Source organism: Taudactylus pleione, unplaced genomic scaffold (genome assembly GCF_031769625.1).
Source record: "Taudactylus pleione unplaced genomic scaffold, aTauple2 ptg000242l, whole genome shotgun sequence".
Classification (NCBI taxonomy): domain Eukaryota; kingdom Metazoa; phylum Chordata; class Amphibia; order Anura; family Myobatrachidae; genus Taudactylus; species Taudactylus pleione.
In genome coordinates, this window is record NW_028284644.1 from 3,139,803 (window position 1) to 3,157,958 (window position 18,156).

The following is an 18,156-nucleotide window of genomic DNA, read 5'->3' on the forward strand; positions in this document are numbered from 1 at the left end:
GCTACACAATGCTGACATTGTGTTGCCGGGGGCGTGCCCACGATGACGCGATTCAGTGCAAATTGCGTCATCATCTGTCCCCAAACTGGCCAATTATTAAAAGGTGTGACCAGACGTCGGTAGAGGTTGCAGGGGGGTGCAGACAGGTCGATCCGGGTGGGAGACTTGCCCACTCTTCGGTGGGGCAGGGAGAGACGCGAGATTTTCGGGAGGCTCCCAACCATTTCAGGAGAGTAGACAAGTATGATTTAAAGAAAGGCTTAGATATATAAAGATCTATGAATTTATGGTTTATTTGGAAATTAATATTGAACGTGTTAAATAAATCCTTTGCTTAATAAGCAATTGTAAACCTACCATCTTACCAAACAAGAAAATCTAGGGCATTACAGTCCAGCGTATCTAAAATACATATTCAATTCAACTGATTAACCATACATAATTTAATTCATGAAACAAATGCCATGTATAAAATACAAACCGCATAAAATGTATAAAACGGATATACACAAACAAATGTTCTGCTAAAAATGAAGCACACAGTCCTGCAGTTTTCACAAGTTTAATTACATTTGATAAGTGATCATTGAAAAAAAGTGTACACATTTAAATCCTTTCAAGAAATACACAAGTCTCATCAATCAAGAAAAAAAAAAAACAATCCAAATGCGATCTTATGTACAGATATGAAAGAGTATAATGGTGTTGAAATCTCTTCATTATGGAGTTTTGTACTTGAGTCGTCCCAATGTGCATATACAGTACACTACCAGTCAAAAGTTTTAGAACACCCCCATTTCCTAGTTTTTATTCAAAATTTCAACAAGTTCAAGTCCAGTGAATAAGCAGAAATGGTACAAAAAAGTAAAAGGTATACAGCTAGGGGGGTTATTCCATGCAAAATCATCACAAAAAATTAACTCTTCAACCCTACCATCTCATATTTTCTTAAAATTTGGTAGGATGGTAGACGGCATAAAGTAACTTTCATATATAAAATTTTACCCATCAGTGATACACGGTGTTCATGTTACAGGGTTGCAAATATGACAAAAAAAAATTAAAATTTAAGCTTGCAAGGTCAACTAGAACTAATCATAACTTTGCTTCTAATTGTGGTAGAACTTTCATGTTGGTCTTGTTTTGAAGCTAAGGGACTAGAGTTTTCATAAAAAAGTTTTTTATTTAAATATTGACTTTTATATTTCATGGTCACATGACCTTTAACCTTGAATATCTAAAAAAAATAAAAAATAAATGTATGTTTAATTTTTTTCTACATAAAGTATGTTATAAACTTAAATACAATCTCTCTTTGGTATAAGTTTCATTTTGGGAAGCCTTTGGGAACAGGAGTGAAAAAAAAAAAATTAAGTACAGCAGTTCAATCCTTCTTGCACTAACCATGAAACTGGCAAGTTCAGACTTGTCTTGTAGTCTCTCTGTTTTAGGGATGGCCATTGGTGGTTTTCCATCACTGTGCACCATCGATGGTACAATATCAATCTACGATGAACCATCGATAGTTTGCACAACTTGATGGACACCACTGCAGTGTGTTTGGCAAGTCACTGGCTAATAAAATACAAACACAGGAGGTGGGGCAGACAGTCAGGGGGGTCAGTCAGGTTCCACTTTGCCATAGATGGAAATAAAAATGGTCTCTCTGCCATCGATGACAAAAACCATCGACCATTGGTAGTAAACCATCAATATTTCTAAACTACTGCTGGTCAATTGCCATCCCTACTGTGTTCTTCTCAGTCTGGCTGCAGCTTCTGTATTGAGAACTAGTGATAGAAGGGACTAAGGGCCTGATTCTGACCCGCTCGCAAGCGGGTCGATGGTGCCCAAGTGCGCATGCGCGCGACGGAGGGAGCTTCGTCGTGCGCATGCACGAGACCCGGCGAGCGACTGGGAATCCGTCGCTCGGGGTCTCACACCAAAGGGGGCGTGCTGTCGATGGTGAGTGACAGCACGCCCCCTTTGGTGGGCGTGCCGGGGGCGTGGCTGCCAGACGGAGGCGTTTCCATGGGAGGGCCCTGATTCAGAGCGAGCGCTCTGGTCAGAGCGTCCGGCTCTGAATCAGGCCCTAAGATAGTTTGCCTAATACAGTTTAATCAGGGAATAGTGGTAGTTTGATCAAGAGCGTGACAAATGGGTAAAAAGACTCAGTGCTGCAACCCATTTGATATTTAAGGACACAGCAGCAGTAGAAAACAATCAGGCACAGGTTCCTCAGCTGAAATATGGAATATATCCTTTTAATAACTTTTGCAATTTTTACAAGTTTCTTTTTGCAAGTTTTCTTCTTTTATTATTTTCCTCTTGATAGGTGATGGTAACAACAGATGTTTAGAGATAACACAACAGGTTTTAGAGATATTCATGGTTGAGCACAGGTTGTTAAATCAAACTGACTGAGGTACTAATTAAGTCACCTGTGGTCAAGCATGGACATCCTTAAAACCTGGACTATTAGGGTGCCCTGAGGACTTAGTTTGGGAACCTCTGAGATAAACTGTCTTAAGGCAGGGCTTGACAAATTTTTCTAAAAACTAGGAGCCAGGATGAAAGTGTATGAGCCAGACACCCATCCCCCCCAAAAAAAATTACAGGAGTGAGTGAGGAGCACAGCTGTGTGTGTTATGCAACTGTTAAACACACTATACTAGTCCACAAAATGGTCACAGTTGAATGGATTCAGTAAAATGGAGGCCCCCTCACTGCTCTGCACAGCTCCCCCCCCACACACCAGTAATAACGGACCACATTTCACGTAAAATAATGGTGCCAGAAAGTACAACAAAACCCCCCTCCCCTTGTGGTCACACCACTATCCCTGTGAAGCTGCTCCGCAATCCCTGGCCACGAATAGACCCTACTGCAGCCGGAGATAGGAGACAGTAGACAGCCCGGACGCACAGGAGGATCAGCGTAGACTGGGCAGACAGCAGGGATCAGAGCAGGCCAGGATGGAGAGGAGTCGTCAGTGCAGGCCGGGACAGACAGAGGCACAGCAGTCACCGCAGACGACACTCGGCACATCCACTCCTGTGCATGATATGAACACCGCAATACTATAGGCACGAATCTCCGCTGGAGCGGAGGAGGATCTGCTTCCTACCTCACTGCAAAATCTAGTAGCCAGGCAGCAAAATCTGGTAGCCATGGCGACCTGGCCCCCGGGATTTGTCGAGCCCTGTCTTAAGGTGCATACACACGTAACGATTTTGTAATAAACTATTATCTGTCAGATTTTCCCTTGAAAAGTGAACGATTTTTTGAAGTGTAATGAACAATTTTTACAACATTGAACGAAAAATGTTCCTTCCCTTAATGAAAAATCGTTATGTTGGACAGTCTGAAATTAACTACAAAAGGGAGCGCGCTTGAACGATTTTTGTTCATTGTTATAACTCAAAAACTGAACGATTTTTTAAACGATTGAATGATAACGACGTCGTTATAGTTAAATCGTTACGTGTGTGCGCACCTTAAGTCCCTTGTATCATACTTTCCTACTCTCCTGAAACAGCTGGGAGCCTCACGAAAATCGAATGATGCTCCCGGACCCCCGGAAAAGCAAGTAAGTCTCCCATCTGGCTGCCTACAGTCCCCCTCCCAAACCCATTTACAGTTCCCATACAGACCCCTGCACATGTTGTATCTCATCATCATGGCCCCGTCCCCTTCTTCACGATGTTGGTAATCTCTGCATTTGAACCAAAATGACTTGGTTGCATGGTCACGCCCAATGCTCAGTTTCTAATTGCAAGTAATTTCCCTAACCACCCCATCTTGCCTGAAGGTAAGCATGTCTTGTATCACTAATTCACCATGCACAAGCTGCAGCCAGACTGAGTGATGCAAAGAATCGATGGTTCACTGTAGATTGTTATTGTACCATTGATGGTTATCACCAAAACGATCGCACCGGTCATCCCTAGAACACAGAGAGAGACACTACAAGACAAGTCTGAACTTGCCAGTTGCAAGGTTAGTGCAAGAAGGGTTGGAACTGCCGTAATATACAGTATATATATTTTTTTTTTACTCCTGTTCCCAAAGGCTTCCCAAAATGAAACTTATTCCAAAGAGAGATTGTATTTAAGTGTAGTTAGATTAAATAAAGATTAAACATACAGTACACTTTTTTAGATATTCAAGATTAAAGGTCACATCATGTAACCTTGACATGTAAAAGTCAATATTTGAATATAAAACTATTTTTGTATGAATACTCTAGCACCCTTAGTTTCAAAATAAGACCAACATTAAAGTTCTAGCACAATTATAAGCAAAACTTATGACTTGTTTAAGTTGACCTTGCAAGCATACAGTTTAAATTTTGTCATGTTTGCAACCCTCATAGGCAAACGCAGGGGGGGGTTTCCGGCTGCCTGGAAACCCCCCTCCCAAGCACACATCATGAGCACAGTAGAAATAGTAATATAATAGAATTTTACTAGTGCTGCATGTTCTTCTCAGTATCACATATGAAATAATTAGCACCATAGCACCACCTGTGGATCTTTTAACATGTATCAGCGAGTAATAAATAACCTGTGCACCAACTAGGAGATCTGGAAAACATGCACTGTTAGAGATGCACTGCTATAGAGCCCAATATGTACATATATGTCCAGGGCAGTGCTAGGTTATTCTGGTGCTCCCCCAGACTTGCTCCATACTCTAGAGTGGTGCCCACATCTGAAGAAAAAAAAAAAAAACTTTCAGCTCAGACAGGATGGCTCTACTGCTGCATCTAATTGCTTACTGTGATCGCTGGTCCTGTATATTGTTGAATTATGACACTCTAAACACTTTGTATGACGCATATTATAGCTGGTTAAGTACTAATTCTGCCCACTTCATGGACTCACCACACTCACTCTAAACTCAAGCATTTGGAAACCTCCCTCTAGAAATCCTGCGTTTGCCACTGACCCTGTAGCATGAACAATGTGTATCATTGAAAGCTAAAATTTTACATATGAAAGTTACTTTAGGTCATCTATCATCCTAAAAAATTTCATGAAAATCTGATATGGTCGGGTTGGAAGCTGTGATGATTTGGTACGGAATGACCCAGGTGTAGATTTACTAATGGTCAATTTTAAAAGATTTCAAATCCACAAATATCGGTCAACATCGATGTTGTGTTTCTGAGGCTTAATCACACACTTACGAAAATGTAAAAAAAAAATAAAAAATTGTGTTAGTTAATTTGTAATTTAGCCCCAGAAATACAATATCGAATGTTTATCGATTAATATACCCCCCCTAGAGTTATAAAGAGACTTGCCTATGAAGCATTGCCAGTGGACTACTGAAGACTGGAAGAATGTGTTATGGACCGAATAATTAAAATCTTTGGTTCATTAAGCAGGATTTTGCAAATGCCGTTGATTGGGTGGAAGGATGGTTCCTTAGTGTGTGGGGTTTATTTACAAAACTTCCTGGCCTGTTTAAGCCCAACATTTAGAAAAGCAATGCTTTGTAAAGCAGAAACAACTCATGTTTTACTATTAATAGCATTGTCCTTTAAAATTTTGGTTTTAAGCATACAGTAAATAACTACATCCCGGTGTCAGTGGTTTATGTGACCGGCGGCTCACAATACCACACCGGAATGCCGGCTAAGGATTTATGAGAGGCATCAAGATACCGACGCCGGAATGCAGAACTATGCGGGCCCGAGCGAGGTAAGTATGGGGCCCGTCCTCTTAGCAGGGGGGTAGGTTAAGGGCACCCCGGGGGGGGGGGAACTTAGGGTTAGGCACCCCCCGGGGATGAGTTGGGCTAGGGGAAGGGGGTTAGGCACCCCCCGGGGGAGGTAAGGGTTAAACACCCCCACCCCTGGGAGGGTTAGGTTTCGGGTGCAGGAAGGGGGGCTTAGGTTTCGGCACTAACGGAGGGGAGGTTAGGGTTAGGCACCCCTAAAAGGAGGGTTAGCTGTACTTACCTCCGCTGTCGGGATTTCCTCCCTTTGGCCAGCCGCTGTCGGCTATACAGCCACCGGCAATACAATCCCATTCCGTGACACCAACTGTGAACAGAGGGGGAAGCGTGATAGTCTAGGGCTCTCTGGCTGGATTCAGAGTTGGCAACTTGCACAGAGTGACTGGCACCCTGAGCCAAAAGGGCTACAGCAGCATTTTGCAGTACCATGCAATACCCTCTGGTTTACAGATACTGTAGCTGGTCATGGGTTTGCTCTGCAGCAAGATAATGACCCAAAACATCAAATCATGTGATGGCCAGGATAGTCTCCAGACCTAAACACCATCATGCTGATCTGCGACGAACTGGACAGAAGGGTGAAACCAAAGCAACTTATAAGTGCAACACATTTGTGGTAACTTCCCAAAACTGTTGCTGAAGAACGTTTTAAACAAGTTTTAGGTTTCCATTGTAAAAAAAAAAAGTGTCCAGCGGTTAGGTTTGGTGGCTACTCTGATGAGTCAAAAATATAGATTGTTTAATTAAACAAAACAATTCTGGGACCAATTTATCAAGTGTGTGTGAGTACACAGAGTACCTGTCCTTGGATTATTATTATTTTTTTTTTATTGAAGCATCAAAAGACACATAGTAAATAGAGTCAATTATAGTACAAAATTATATACAAAACATTTTAGAGAGTCAATTATAACATCACATATTTGTTTACAATACAAAAACAAAGATAATATGGAGGGATACGGAACCGGACAAACTACCCCAGTGTATTAAAAAAATATTGGTGGGTCCTGAAGGAGGATATGAATCTCGTACCGCAAAGTGTCACGGAAGCATTGATGGATAGCCTCCTTGGCGGAAGAAGTGAGAACCTCAATAGCCTCATGTTGCAAAGAATCGTTTAATCAGTGTTTCTTTCTGGAGGGAAGCTTCCAGCCAATCCATATGGAAGAAAAAAAAATAAAAAATAAAAAAAAATTGTCTTTAAACAATTCTGTATCCATAAATGCCAAATGGTTTTGCGAGCAGCAGAAGAAATTGCTAATAGCAACCTTTTAACATTTCTACGAACCAGAGTATCAACAGGTATAAAGCCAAATATAGCCCATTTGAGTGTTAGTAGGACATAATTCACTAGATGAACAGTAGCAAAACGCCACACCCCCAACCAAAATTGTCTGATAAGGGGACATGTCCGGAAACAGTGGTAAATTTTTGGGGCAGGCATAATCAGCCAAGATTCCCATGAGAAAACTTCTATGAGGGAAAATATAGGAGCGATAAAATATATTAAAATACATTTCTGTATATTTAGCAGCATAAGTGTTTTAATGGAGCATAACAGATTAAGTAGGTCGTCTATAGATAAGGAAGGAAAAAATTCCACCATTGGGACATACCAGTTTGGACATACCAGTTTTTAAGGAAGAGTAGTCCACAGAGGTTGTAAAAACAAAATCTACAACAAGACATAACTCCCCTAGTATCAGGATGCTAAAATAAAAAAGGTGTTCAGAGGGTTGTCCCAGTATTTGAGGAGTGTTATTTACATAATATTGGGTCTGGAGGAAAGATAATCCAAAAACACCAATAACCGTGAATTGAGCTATAGCTGCAGAGTAAGATTTAGGTGATTGGGCGTCAATCAACTGACCCTACGAATGAAATCCTACTGATTTCCAGACAGAAAAAAATAGGTGTCGCTTAACCATTTTGAAAATTCGGAAAGGTAAATTAATTGAGCAGGACAAGGTGTAATTTAAATTTGTGGTCATGGGAAGAGGGTTGTCGAGTATCTCAGAAAGTATTTCCCGATCTGTCAAATGTAGAAAATCAACCAGAGACATTAGGCAAAAAAAATTGTTCTAATGGAGTGTCTGCATAGATCTGATAAGTCATCAACCATATCCTTCAGATAACGAAATAGGGCGGCATAATTATAGGTCAATATATCCGGAAAATTAATACCCCCATTATACTTTGGTTGGTATCATTTGATCAGTCCAATCCGCGCACGCTTGTTGTTCCAAATAAAATTTGCAAAATAAGAGAGATATAAAAAGGTATCATCTTGAGACAAAAGAATAGGAAATACTTGGAGGGGGTAAAGGAGTTTTGTAAAGACCATACGTAGGAGGTTCACCCTACTCAAAAAAATAAATGAAGATGGTTCAGTCTCCCCAATACAACAGGAAGTTTTAAAAATTCTGGGAATATTAAATTTGTACAGATCATGAACATTTTTGGAAGAATAATCCCCAAGTAGGAAAGTTGTCCTCTCGTCCACTTAAGGGACAAATGTGATGCTCATGATGGACAAGTAAATCCACGTTTGAGGTAGAAGGCCTGCGACTTGTCAAAATTAACAAAAAAAAAAAACCTGAAATGGGTCCAAACCTACCAAGCAACGCTAATAAAGGACCCAAAGATGACCTAGAGTTGGAGATAAATACAAGGACGTCATCTGCAAATGCTGTGACTTTGATTTCTGTGTCACCAATACATATACCCTGTAAAGTAGGTCAAGTCTCAAGGATTCTAAGTATTGGGTCAAAGGATAAACTAAATAATAAAGGAGAGAGGGGGCATCCCGAGCTAGTACCCTGAGTCATAACAATGGAATCACTTCTAGAACCATTAATTAACAGGGATGTGGAGTGGGAAATATAAATAAATAAAAAAATAAAAAAAAACTTAGTGACAAAATCTGTCCCAAATGCACGAGAAGAGAGTACTTTGAAAAGGAAGGGCCAGGATACTGTATGAAATGCTTTGTGAGCATCTAAACTCAAAAGCATGTAAGGGACACTAGCGTTAAGGTTTGCCGCTACCACAGATGCTATGGCTGTACGAATGCCCTTAACAGAATGTCGCGCCCACTAACAAATCCTAATTGATGAGGTGAAAAAATAGAAGAGCAAAAGATTGCAACCTATTGGAAATTTTTTTTGATAAAAAGTCAACATTCACAAAAGAGTAATGGGATGGTAGGAATCTAATAAAGTAGGATAGCGGACAGGTTTAGAGATTAAGGTCGTGAAGGCCTCAATAAAAGAGGGATACGATGGGCGTTGTGTGTGTATAGTCTTGTATAATTCCAGCAATGTCGGAGTAAGATCTAATTGCAAAATTTTAAAATGTTCTCCCGAAAAACCATCCGGTCCAGATGTTTTGCAGGTGTGAAGAGAGGAAATTGCTGATGAAATTTCCTGAGCTGTAATGTCGGAGTCAAGATATTCAATCTAGTCTGGGGTTAGACAGGGTAATCTAGCCTCAGTAAGCTATGTGTCCAAGGACACAGTGTTTGAATGTGTAGCAGGATATAAATCACAATAATATTTACAAAAGGCTGCAGAAATATCAGGGGTCTTGGTCAAGGAAGAGGTACCATCGCTCAATTTAACAGACACTATATGGTTTTTGCAACGATAGGTTTTAGTTAAAGAAGCCAACAGACGTCCTGCACGACTCCCCCATCGATCAACTATACAATTTTTTTTTTATTTTATCTGCAACTGTGCTTGAGAATTTAAAAAAAAATCTTCTAAAGAGGCATTTAGCTTGGTTGTAGGAAATTAACCTTTCATCAGTAGGATTAGAGACATACAGATTCGGAAAAAAGTATTTTGTAGTATTGTATAAAGAGAGTGATAATGATCTCTTTGCGTTTTGTTACGATTAGCAACATTGAAATAGGACCACGTAGTACTGTTTTAGAGGCAACCCAAAAAAAGATGGGATTATCCCAGTGATCAATATTATTGTCCCCATACTCAAGCCAGTGATGTTTGGAGATATTGTAGAAAATGATCACAGTGAAATAAATATAAGGGAAATTGCCAAGTCTGATGTTGAGGTCCCATGGCTGGTGGTTTAAAAGAAAATTTGACCAATGCATGATCTGATACAGCAACATCAGCCGTCAACACCTATTTAAGCAAAGAATCTGCTACTAGAAAATAATCTATATGAAAAATCTAGTGATGGACACCCAAATGAAAAGTAAAAGATTTGTCAGAGGGATGGAAGTGTCTCCAAACGTCTGTCACATGTGTCTAACATAAATCTATTAAGGGTATTCCAAGAAGGAGAATGTAAGTTAGTAGGAATAGGGAAATTATCTAAGGGCCTGATTCAGAGCCGGACGCTATTTGCACTAGCTCGTTCAGAAAAAGGTGGTGGCTATTCAAATGAACCGTTCGCTCTTTGCGGTCTGTTCACGCCTCTATGTCTGAACGAGCGAACAAAACTTGCGGTCGTAATTTTGAAAAAGACGCCCCCTGGCCGCTCGCATCATACGTCATGTCCACTATTTATTAGATTAATCGAGTACATCGAACAGCGTATGAACTGCTCGCTATTCTTGTGGCTAGTTTTTCCTACCGCTATATTGCGAGCAGTTCTGACTTTAAAACAACCAAGTGACGTGGTCAATGACGCTGCTAATTATGCACACCCATAAAACGCCCGTTTTGTCCTTTAAGCACGCCTGCGTTCTGAATTCCACTCCCCGTTTTCAAGCACCTTCCCCTGTTACCACCCACATACGCCTCCTCCTGTCACTCAAAATAGCAGGCATTCGCTATTTAGCGAACAAACGAATTTCGGCCGCACTGACTGGTTCGCGCATGCGTATTACAAACCGTACGCATGCGCAGATGTGCGAACATCGCTCGGAACGAGCGAACGGCCGCTTACGAGCGGCTCTGAATGAGACCCTAAGACCGGATCTTTAACAGTGTTCATATCCCCCACAGTACTAAAGTGAAAACTTCATGTAAACACAATAAGTGGGACAAATATAGAAATTCCGACAGTTGAGTATTAGGAGCACATACATTTAATATAGTGTAAGGAGTATCGCCAATCTTTACATCTAGTAATAAGTATCTGTCCTTGGATTTTTAATACATTTGGGTGAATCTTAATTTCTTATTCCTGCAAACAGAGTCAGTAAAAGTTTACAATTATGAGGAACGAAGCCTGATAATTGATAAGTATGCCCCTCTAGGATTTTTTTATCTCCAATTGTTTATTTGTTCTGTGCTTTAATTTAAGAGTACATGGAGACATTATACTGCATACATTTCCGTAAAAAAACGGAACAACTTTTGACCGGTAGAGAATCTCTGGCCGAGAACTGACATGATGCGCAGTATTACCGTATGATAGTGTAATGGTAGGGTCTTTCTTCAGTAAATATAACTGGCCTGGAGAGCACTTTGAGCAGATTAAGTTCACATAGTGCAACGGTGTGGTAGGAGTTGTGGCAAGTATTAGAGTCAGACGTATATATTATATTCTGGATCATTCTGCCTGCATACTGTGAACTGTGGGGTTAATTCAGCATTGCAATGCTGACCGCAGAATCCCGATTATCACACACAGCCCCTGCCTGATTGAAAGTCAGAGGTATTTAAGGGGCGGTGCAGGAGCGGCTGTCGTTCCCAGAAACGGGGGCATGTTGGTCTGGTTTTTTGGGGGTGGCAAGGTGTTTCCTGGCCTCTCAAGCCAGCCAGCCTACGTAAGCTGTGGCTTACTCAAGTGGCCCGGGGCCCAGCGCCGTCCACCATTGCGACCGATTGTCACGATGGTTATCTCAGCCTGCGATCTCGGTCGCAGTGCTGAGATTGCAAATGCAGCAGTGGGTGTCAAGACATCTCTTGCTTCATTTGAAAGGACGGAACTGAAAAGCCGCTTACTTACAGCTTTGCAATTCCGTCCACTACTGAATCACTCCCTGCATCCGGAGTTGTTTTATTATACTGTTCAGCCCCCAAAGGCTCTGTATTACCTTACTTTTACATGTGTTGTAGATATTAAACCTTTCATGCACCTAGGGCCTAATTCAGAGCCGCTCGCAAGCGGCTCAATGTTTTGGCACTGAGCATGCGCCGCGTCCGGCGTGCGCATGCCCCGACAAGCGACTGAGCTTCAGTTGCTGCGGGGCTCGCTACAAGACGGGACGGCTGTCGATGGTAACAGCTTGCCCCGTTTCGTAGGCGGGTAGGGGGGGTGGCTGCACAAACGCAGGCGTTCCCTTAGGAACGCCTGGCGTTTGTGGGAGGACCTACTGACAACTAGTGATATCAGTAGTGGACTTCCTGCTCTATTAGAGCAGGGAGTCCACTCGGGCTTGCGGCAGTGGAGACCCTACCCCAGGGTCTCGTCGCAAGCCCGATGGTCGCGATAATCGCGACGGTCTCCAGCCCGCTCGCACAAGCTGTGGGTGGATACCCACAGCTTCGCAAGCGGCCTGGAGAAAAGAAAAAAAAAAACACCCACAGACCCTGCGAGCTGCCTGCGGCAGCGAGCGGGTCTGAATCAGGGCCCTAATTCTATCAGTCTCTGGGTTTATGCACAGTGAAACCATAACAGCCATAAATATACATTATACAGAGAAATGTTATAGAAAATAAAGATCACAATGAATAAAAACTACATTTGTAGAGATATCTAATAATGTCATTATTTAAATAACTGCCAAGCAGTTAGTTAAACTCAAAGCTATTCATCCAATTGATTTAATAGCAAGTTTTAGGATTATTAACCTCTAGATTACCTACCTTGGAGGTGTTGAATTTAGAAGGGTCAATGAAATATATTTATTCGAGAAACTGACACTTAATTTGTTTATAAGGAGAGATTTATTCCAGGCAGCAATCATTTGAGACTTTGGGCGGTATCCAATTAGCAACGACATCAGCAACTATTGTTTTGTTTTTTTTCCAGGAACTGATGTGTCCCAAAAAGTGCTGCGTTTCCGCCACAGTGATGGCGAAAATACACTGAATCCGTAATAAGTAAACGGACCTGTGTGATTTCGCCTGCAACATCCTATTTGTTCGGCCATACAAATAAAATACGGGTGTAATATTATATATATTTAAAAAAAAAAAAAAACAACATGGTGGGGAAAAAAAAAAAAAAGGATTATCTACGAAAAAATTCATTTTTCACCCTCGAGAAAGAAGATCGGGGCTAATTGGATATAAAAATATCCCATATTTCAAAATTAAAATTGGATGTCATTCTGAAAGCTAAATTGTCTAATATTTAAAGCTCTTACTATAGTGATCAAAGTGTACCCCAGAGAATATTATATACAGGTTGAATCTCCCATATCCAAATATTCCAAAATACGGAATTATTTTGGCATGACTGAGATAATGAAACCTTTGATTTTTGATGGTTCAGTGTACACAAACTTTGTCTAAGGAACAAACTATTAAAAATATTGTTTAAAATTACCTTCAGGCTGTGTCTATAAGGTGTATTGAAAAACAAAATTTTCATTTTTGTACACAAACTTTGCTTGAGCCACAAAATTATTGAAAATATTGTATAAACTTACCTGCAGGCTGTGTGTATAAGGTGTATATAACACAAAACGCATTCTGTGTGTATATTTGGGTCCCATTCCCAAGATATTTCATTATGATATGCAAATATTCCAATATATGGAATATTCAGTTATCCAAAATACCCCTGGTCCCAAGCATTTTGGATATGGGAGACTCAACCTGTATAGCCAAACATGGACTCCAATGTTCAAACCGGACAGTCTTAACTAACAGGGATGATATGAGAAACTAATAAAAATAATGTTATACCCACATTCTGTATTCAGAGACCATGTTTATTGAGCCAATCTAAGGGAATAATAATAGAATGAATCTACATGCATAGCCAAAATGGTAAGAGAGCTCTATATAGCATACAACAAAACCTCAAATGTTGTGTCTAGAAAAGATCTACACTACCCTCCCAAGAACTTGATCAGATGTTCGATCCAGAAGGGTCTTAACTGACAAAGAGAAAGTAAGGAGTATGAAAAGTATTCTAGTGTTCAGACAGACTGAGCTACAGCATAATGCTTTACAGTATTGCATACACTTCTGTCTCTATAGCGAATTTAAAAATCCTGTAAGGCCTTCTACTATAAAATTGTACAGTATGTATTTTACATGTTTAAACAAAGTTTAATTGTGGCCTCTTCAATGAGCGTAATGTTCCAATGAGGCCCTGCTCCAAGAGAGCACTTAAATATAGTTTATCTTCAAAGGATTCAAAGAGTATCGTTGCTTGAGAGTTAAAGGGCTATAGGCTTGAACAGTTTCTCCAATATGTTCTATTCTACAAAAAAGTCCTTTTGAAAATATTACTTAAGTGATTTTTTGTGTCTGTAGGTACACAAAATGAATAGATATAAATTGTATCATGTATTATTGTGAGAGCAATATCCCCAAAAAATTTAAATAGTACTAGTTTGAAATTCAAACCAATAAAATTATTATACAAGTCTCCTGTAAATAAAGTAAGATTCAGTGGGCACGATTCACTTGTTAGTGCCGGTGGCTGTCAGGGCCGGGCACCCAACGGAACAATTTAATTGTTTCTCCATTCGGGCGTGATAGCCACCAGCATGAGGACGCAAGCAGAAATATGCCATAAGTCCTGGTTTTAGGTACTCAATCTGCCCTTGCCAGGACTTTAAACAAATGTAGACGTTTTACGCAGCAAAACCTGGTCTAATTCAGCACAAGTGCAATGATTATTGGGCGCCCAAAAACAATTGAATTGTAATTTCCAAACGAAAAAAAAAAATCAAATAGATCTAGCATAGAGAACCAGATTCGGCCAAATCTTCTCCCTGCCTCCCACACACTGGTCCTAGAATTAGGCCATGAGTAGGTTTAGGCAAGTTTGGTACCTACCAAAATTTGTAAAGAACATTTGTGGTCAAATAAAAAAAAATGTATTTACCAATTTAAAAGTGAATAGATTCAGAAATGAAAATGTAAGCATCTCAGACATTCGATCTTCTAAAGCCTCTGTTTGACCGCTTCCAGTCCATTTTTAGGTTCATTGTGCTTGTACATAGCTTGATCATCATGTGAAGAAAAAGGTAATTTTTTTTTTAAAAAGTTAACATCTTTGATTAAGTTTAAGAATTGTCTGGCGTTTTTAAAATTGGAGTTCAAGGGAAATTGTTGACTACATTGCAACTTTTGCGAGTCATCTAGTGTGTCCACACCTTCAGAGTTCTTCCTCCAAGTGACAATTCGTTTCTTCTGGAATTTTAATGCGAAATCCATGACCAATGTGACAAAGAAATTGTCATTCAATTATATGTAGTCCACGCTTAAATATTCCTCAGTAATTTAACTGATTAGATCACCCCACCTTGTCAGCCTATTTAAGGACGATCCCCTTATCCTGAGACAGTGAAAATAAAGCATTTAATTATTTTCCCTAAATAAAAGGACACCTTATAAATAAGTCTTTCATCGTTTTCTAAACGGATTCATGGGTACTCTTATAAAATATAGTGGAGCATTTTCAGTGTATTGGGAAAAAGTGAGACTTCAAAAAATAACCATTTTTTATTTTTTGAAGATCAGAAACAAATTTATGTTGTGCAACGTAAAACCATGGTGCCTTGTTCTCTAAATCCAAACAGCTTTCCTGTACTAGGCTATGCCTTTATTATATTAACTGTCTTTCATCTAAAATAGAATTTGGGAACATATTGCTTGTTACTAATTTAATTTTTTTATTTAGAAAACCAGCAGACTGTTGTAACATATCTGTTGAGAACAACAAATAGTTAAAAAAATATATATTAGGATCTAGAGGTAAGTGCAAAATATTGAACCTTTAAGAGAACATCAAAATAGGGATGGGCAGATCGATTCACCTCACTGAGTTGAGCCTTATGGCTCAACTCAGTGAAGTGTCTCGAGACACGGCTCTTTAGATAGAGCAGCGCTGGAGCCAGCAGGGGAGCCAGCGACTCAGAGTGAGTCGCTGACAGCTCCGCCCCTCGCAACCCAGCACTACAGCTCAGGGTTCTCACTGACTCTCCTGAGTCAGTGAACTCCCTGAGCCCTGGCTGTAGCTGCGCAACTCAGAGAGTCGCTGACAGCTCTGCCCCCCGCAGCCCAGCTCAAGCCTCTGCACTGACTCAGGAGAGTTAGTGCACTGCCCTGAGCCCTGGCTGTAGTTGCACGACTCAGAGTGAGTCGCTGACAGCTCCGCCCCCTACACTGCCGATCTGACACAGTGGAGAAATATGATCAGGTCGGATCAGCAGTGTAGGGGGCGGAGCTGCCATTCACTAGCTAACACTGACAGAGAGGCTAGGGGAGGTGGGTGTCTCGGCTCACCAAACACTGAGTGACTCAAATCATTCACTCATCTGAATGATTCGAGTCAGTGTGTTGAGACACTCACTCACTAGCCATCTCTACATCAAAACATGTCTAAAGTTAAATATGCCTCTAGATTTTGACAACAAGGTCCATTTTGCCTCTTTTTTGTCAGTTTCTTCCTTCCTCTTACTCCACTATGTTTTTGGTGTGAAAGTTTGTAGTGGGTCCAAATCAATTCAAAGATCTCAGTGGGGTCTCTATGGTAAAGAGTTTTTTTTTGTTTTGTTTTTAGGACCATCTTTGGGTCTAGGGACCAAATCAGATTTACAGTCAGGTGCATAAATATTGGGACATTGACAGAATTTTCATATTTTGGCCTCTATTCACCACGACAATGGCTTTGAATGAAACAAACAAGATGTGCTTTAACTGCAACCTTTCAGATTTAATTTGAGAGTAATTACATCCAAATCAGGTGAACGGTGTAGGAATTACAACGGTTTCTATATGTGCCGACCACTTTTTAAGGGCCAAAAGTAATGGGACAAACTAAACAATCCTAAATCTAACTTTCACTTTTTAGTACTTTGTTGCAAATCCTTTGCAGGCAATTACAGCCTGAAGTCTGGAACGCATAGACATCACCAGATGCTGGGTTTCATCCCTGGTGATGCTCTGCCAGGCCTCTACTGAAAATGTCTTCAGTTCCTGCTTGTTCTTGGGGCATTTTCCCTTCAGTTTTGTCTTCATCAAGTGAAATGCATGCTCAATCGGATTCAGGTCAGGGGATTGACTTGGCCATTGCATAACATTCCACTTCTTAGCCTTAAAAACTCTTTGGTTGCTTTTGCAGTATGCTTCGGGTCATTGTCCATCTGCACTGTGAAGCGCCGTTCAATGAGTTCTGAAGCATTTGACTGAATATGAGCATATAATATTGCCCGAAACACTTCAGAATTCATTCTGCTGCTTTTGTCAGCAGTCACATCATCAATACATACAAGGGAACCAGTTCCATTGGCAGCCATACATGCCCACGCCATGACACTACCACCACCATGCTTCACTGATGAGGTGGTATGTTTTGGATCATGAGCAGTTCCTTTCCTTCTCCATACTCTTCTCTTCCCATCACTCTGGTACAAGTTGATCTTTGTCTCATCTGTCCATAGGATGTTGTTCCAGAACTGTAATGGCTTTTTAGATGTTGTTTGGCAAACTCTAATCTGGTCTTCCTGTTTTTGAGGCTCACCAATGGTTTACATCTTGTGGTGAACTCTCTATAGTCACTCTTGTGAAGTCTTCTCTTGATTGTGGTCTTTGACACATATACATCTACCTCCTGGAGAGTGTTCTTGATTTGGCCAACTGTTGTGAAGGGGTTTTTCTTCACCAGGGAAATAATTCTTCTGTCATCCACCACAGTTGTTTTCCATGTGGTCTTTTGGTGTTGCTGAGCTCTCCGATGCGTTCTTTCTTTTTAAGAATGTTCCAAACACTTGATTTGGCCACACGTAATGTTTTTGCTATCTCTCTGATTGGTGTGTTTTGATTTTTCAGCTTAATGATGGCTTGCTTCACTGATAGTGACAGCTCTTTGGATCTCATATTGAGAGTCGACAGCAACTGATTCCAAATGCAAATGTCACACCTAGAATCAACTCCAGACCTTTTACCTGCTTAATTGATAATGAAATAACTAGGGAATAGCCCACACCTGTCCATGAAATAGCTTTTTAGTTGATAGTCCCATTACTTTTGGCCCCTTAAAAAGTGGGAGGCACATATAGAAACCGTTGTAATTCCTACAACGTTCACCTGATTTGCATGTAATTACCCTCAAATTAAATCTGAAAGGCTGCAGTTAAAGCACATCTTGTTTGTTTCATTTCAAAGCCATTGTGGTGGTGAATAGTGGCCAAAATATGAAAATTCTGTCAATGTCCCAATATTTATGAACCTGACTGTACGGTACTTAAATTCTGGTAGGTTCTCCCATCAACTATCCTCCTGGTGAATAAAGTGGAGGAAGCATTGA

General features: G+C 40.6%; 1 protein-coding gene across 3 annotated transcripts in view; it reads right to left on the reverse strand.

Moving 5' to 3' along the window:
• LOC148516717 (zona pellucida sperm-binding protein 3 receptor-like) overlaps window positions 1-18,156 on the reverse strand; it is a 178,398-nt gene that overhangs the window by 121,663 nt on the left and 38,579 nt on the right. The window lies entirely within an intron of this gene.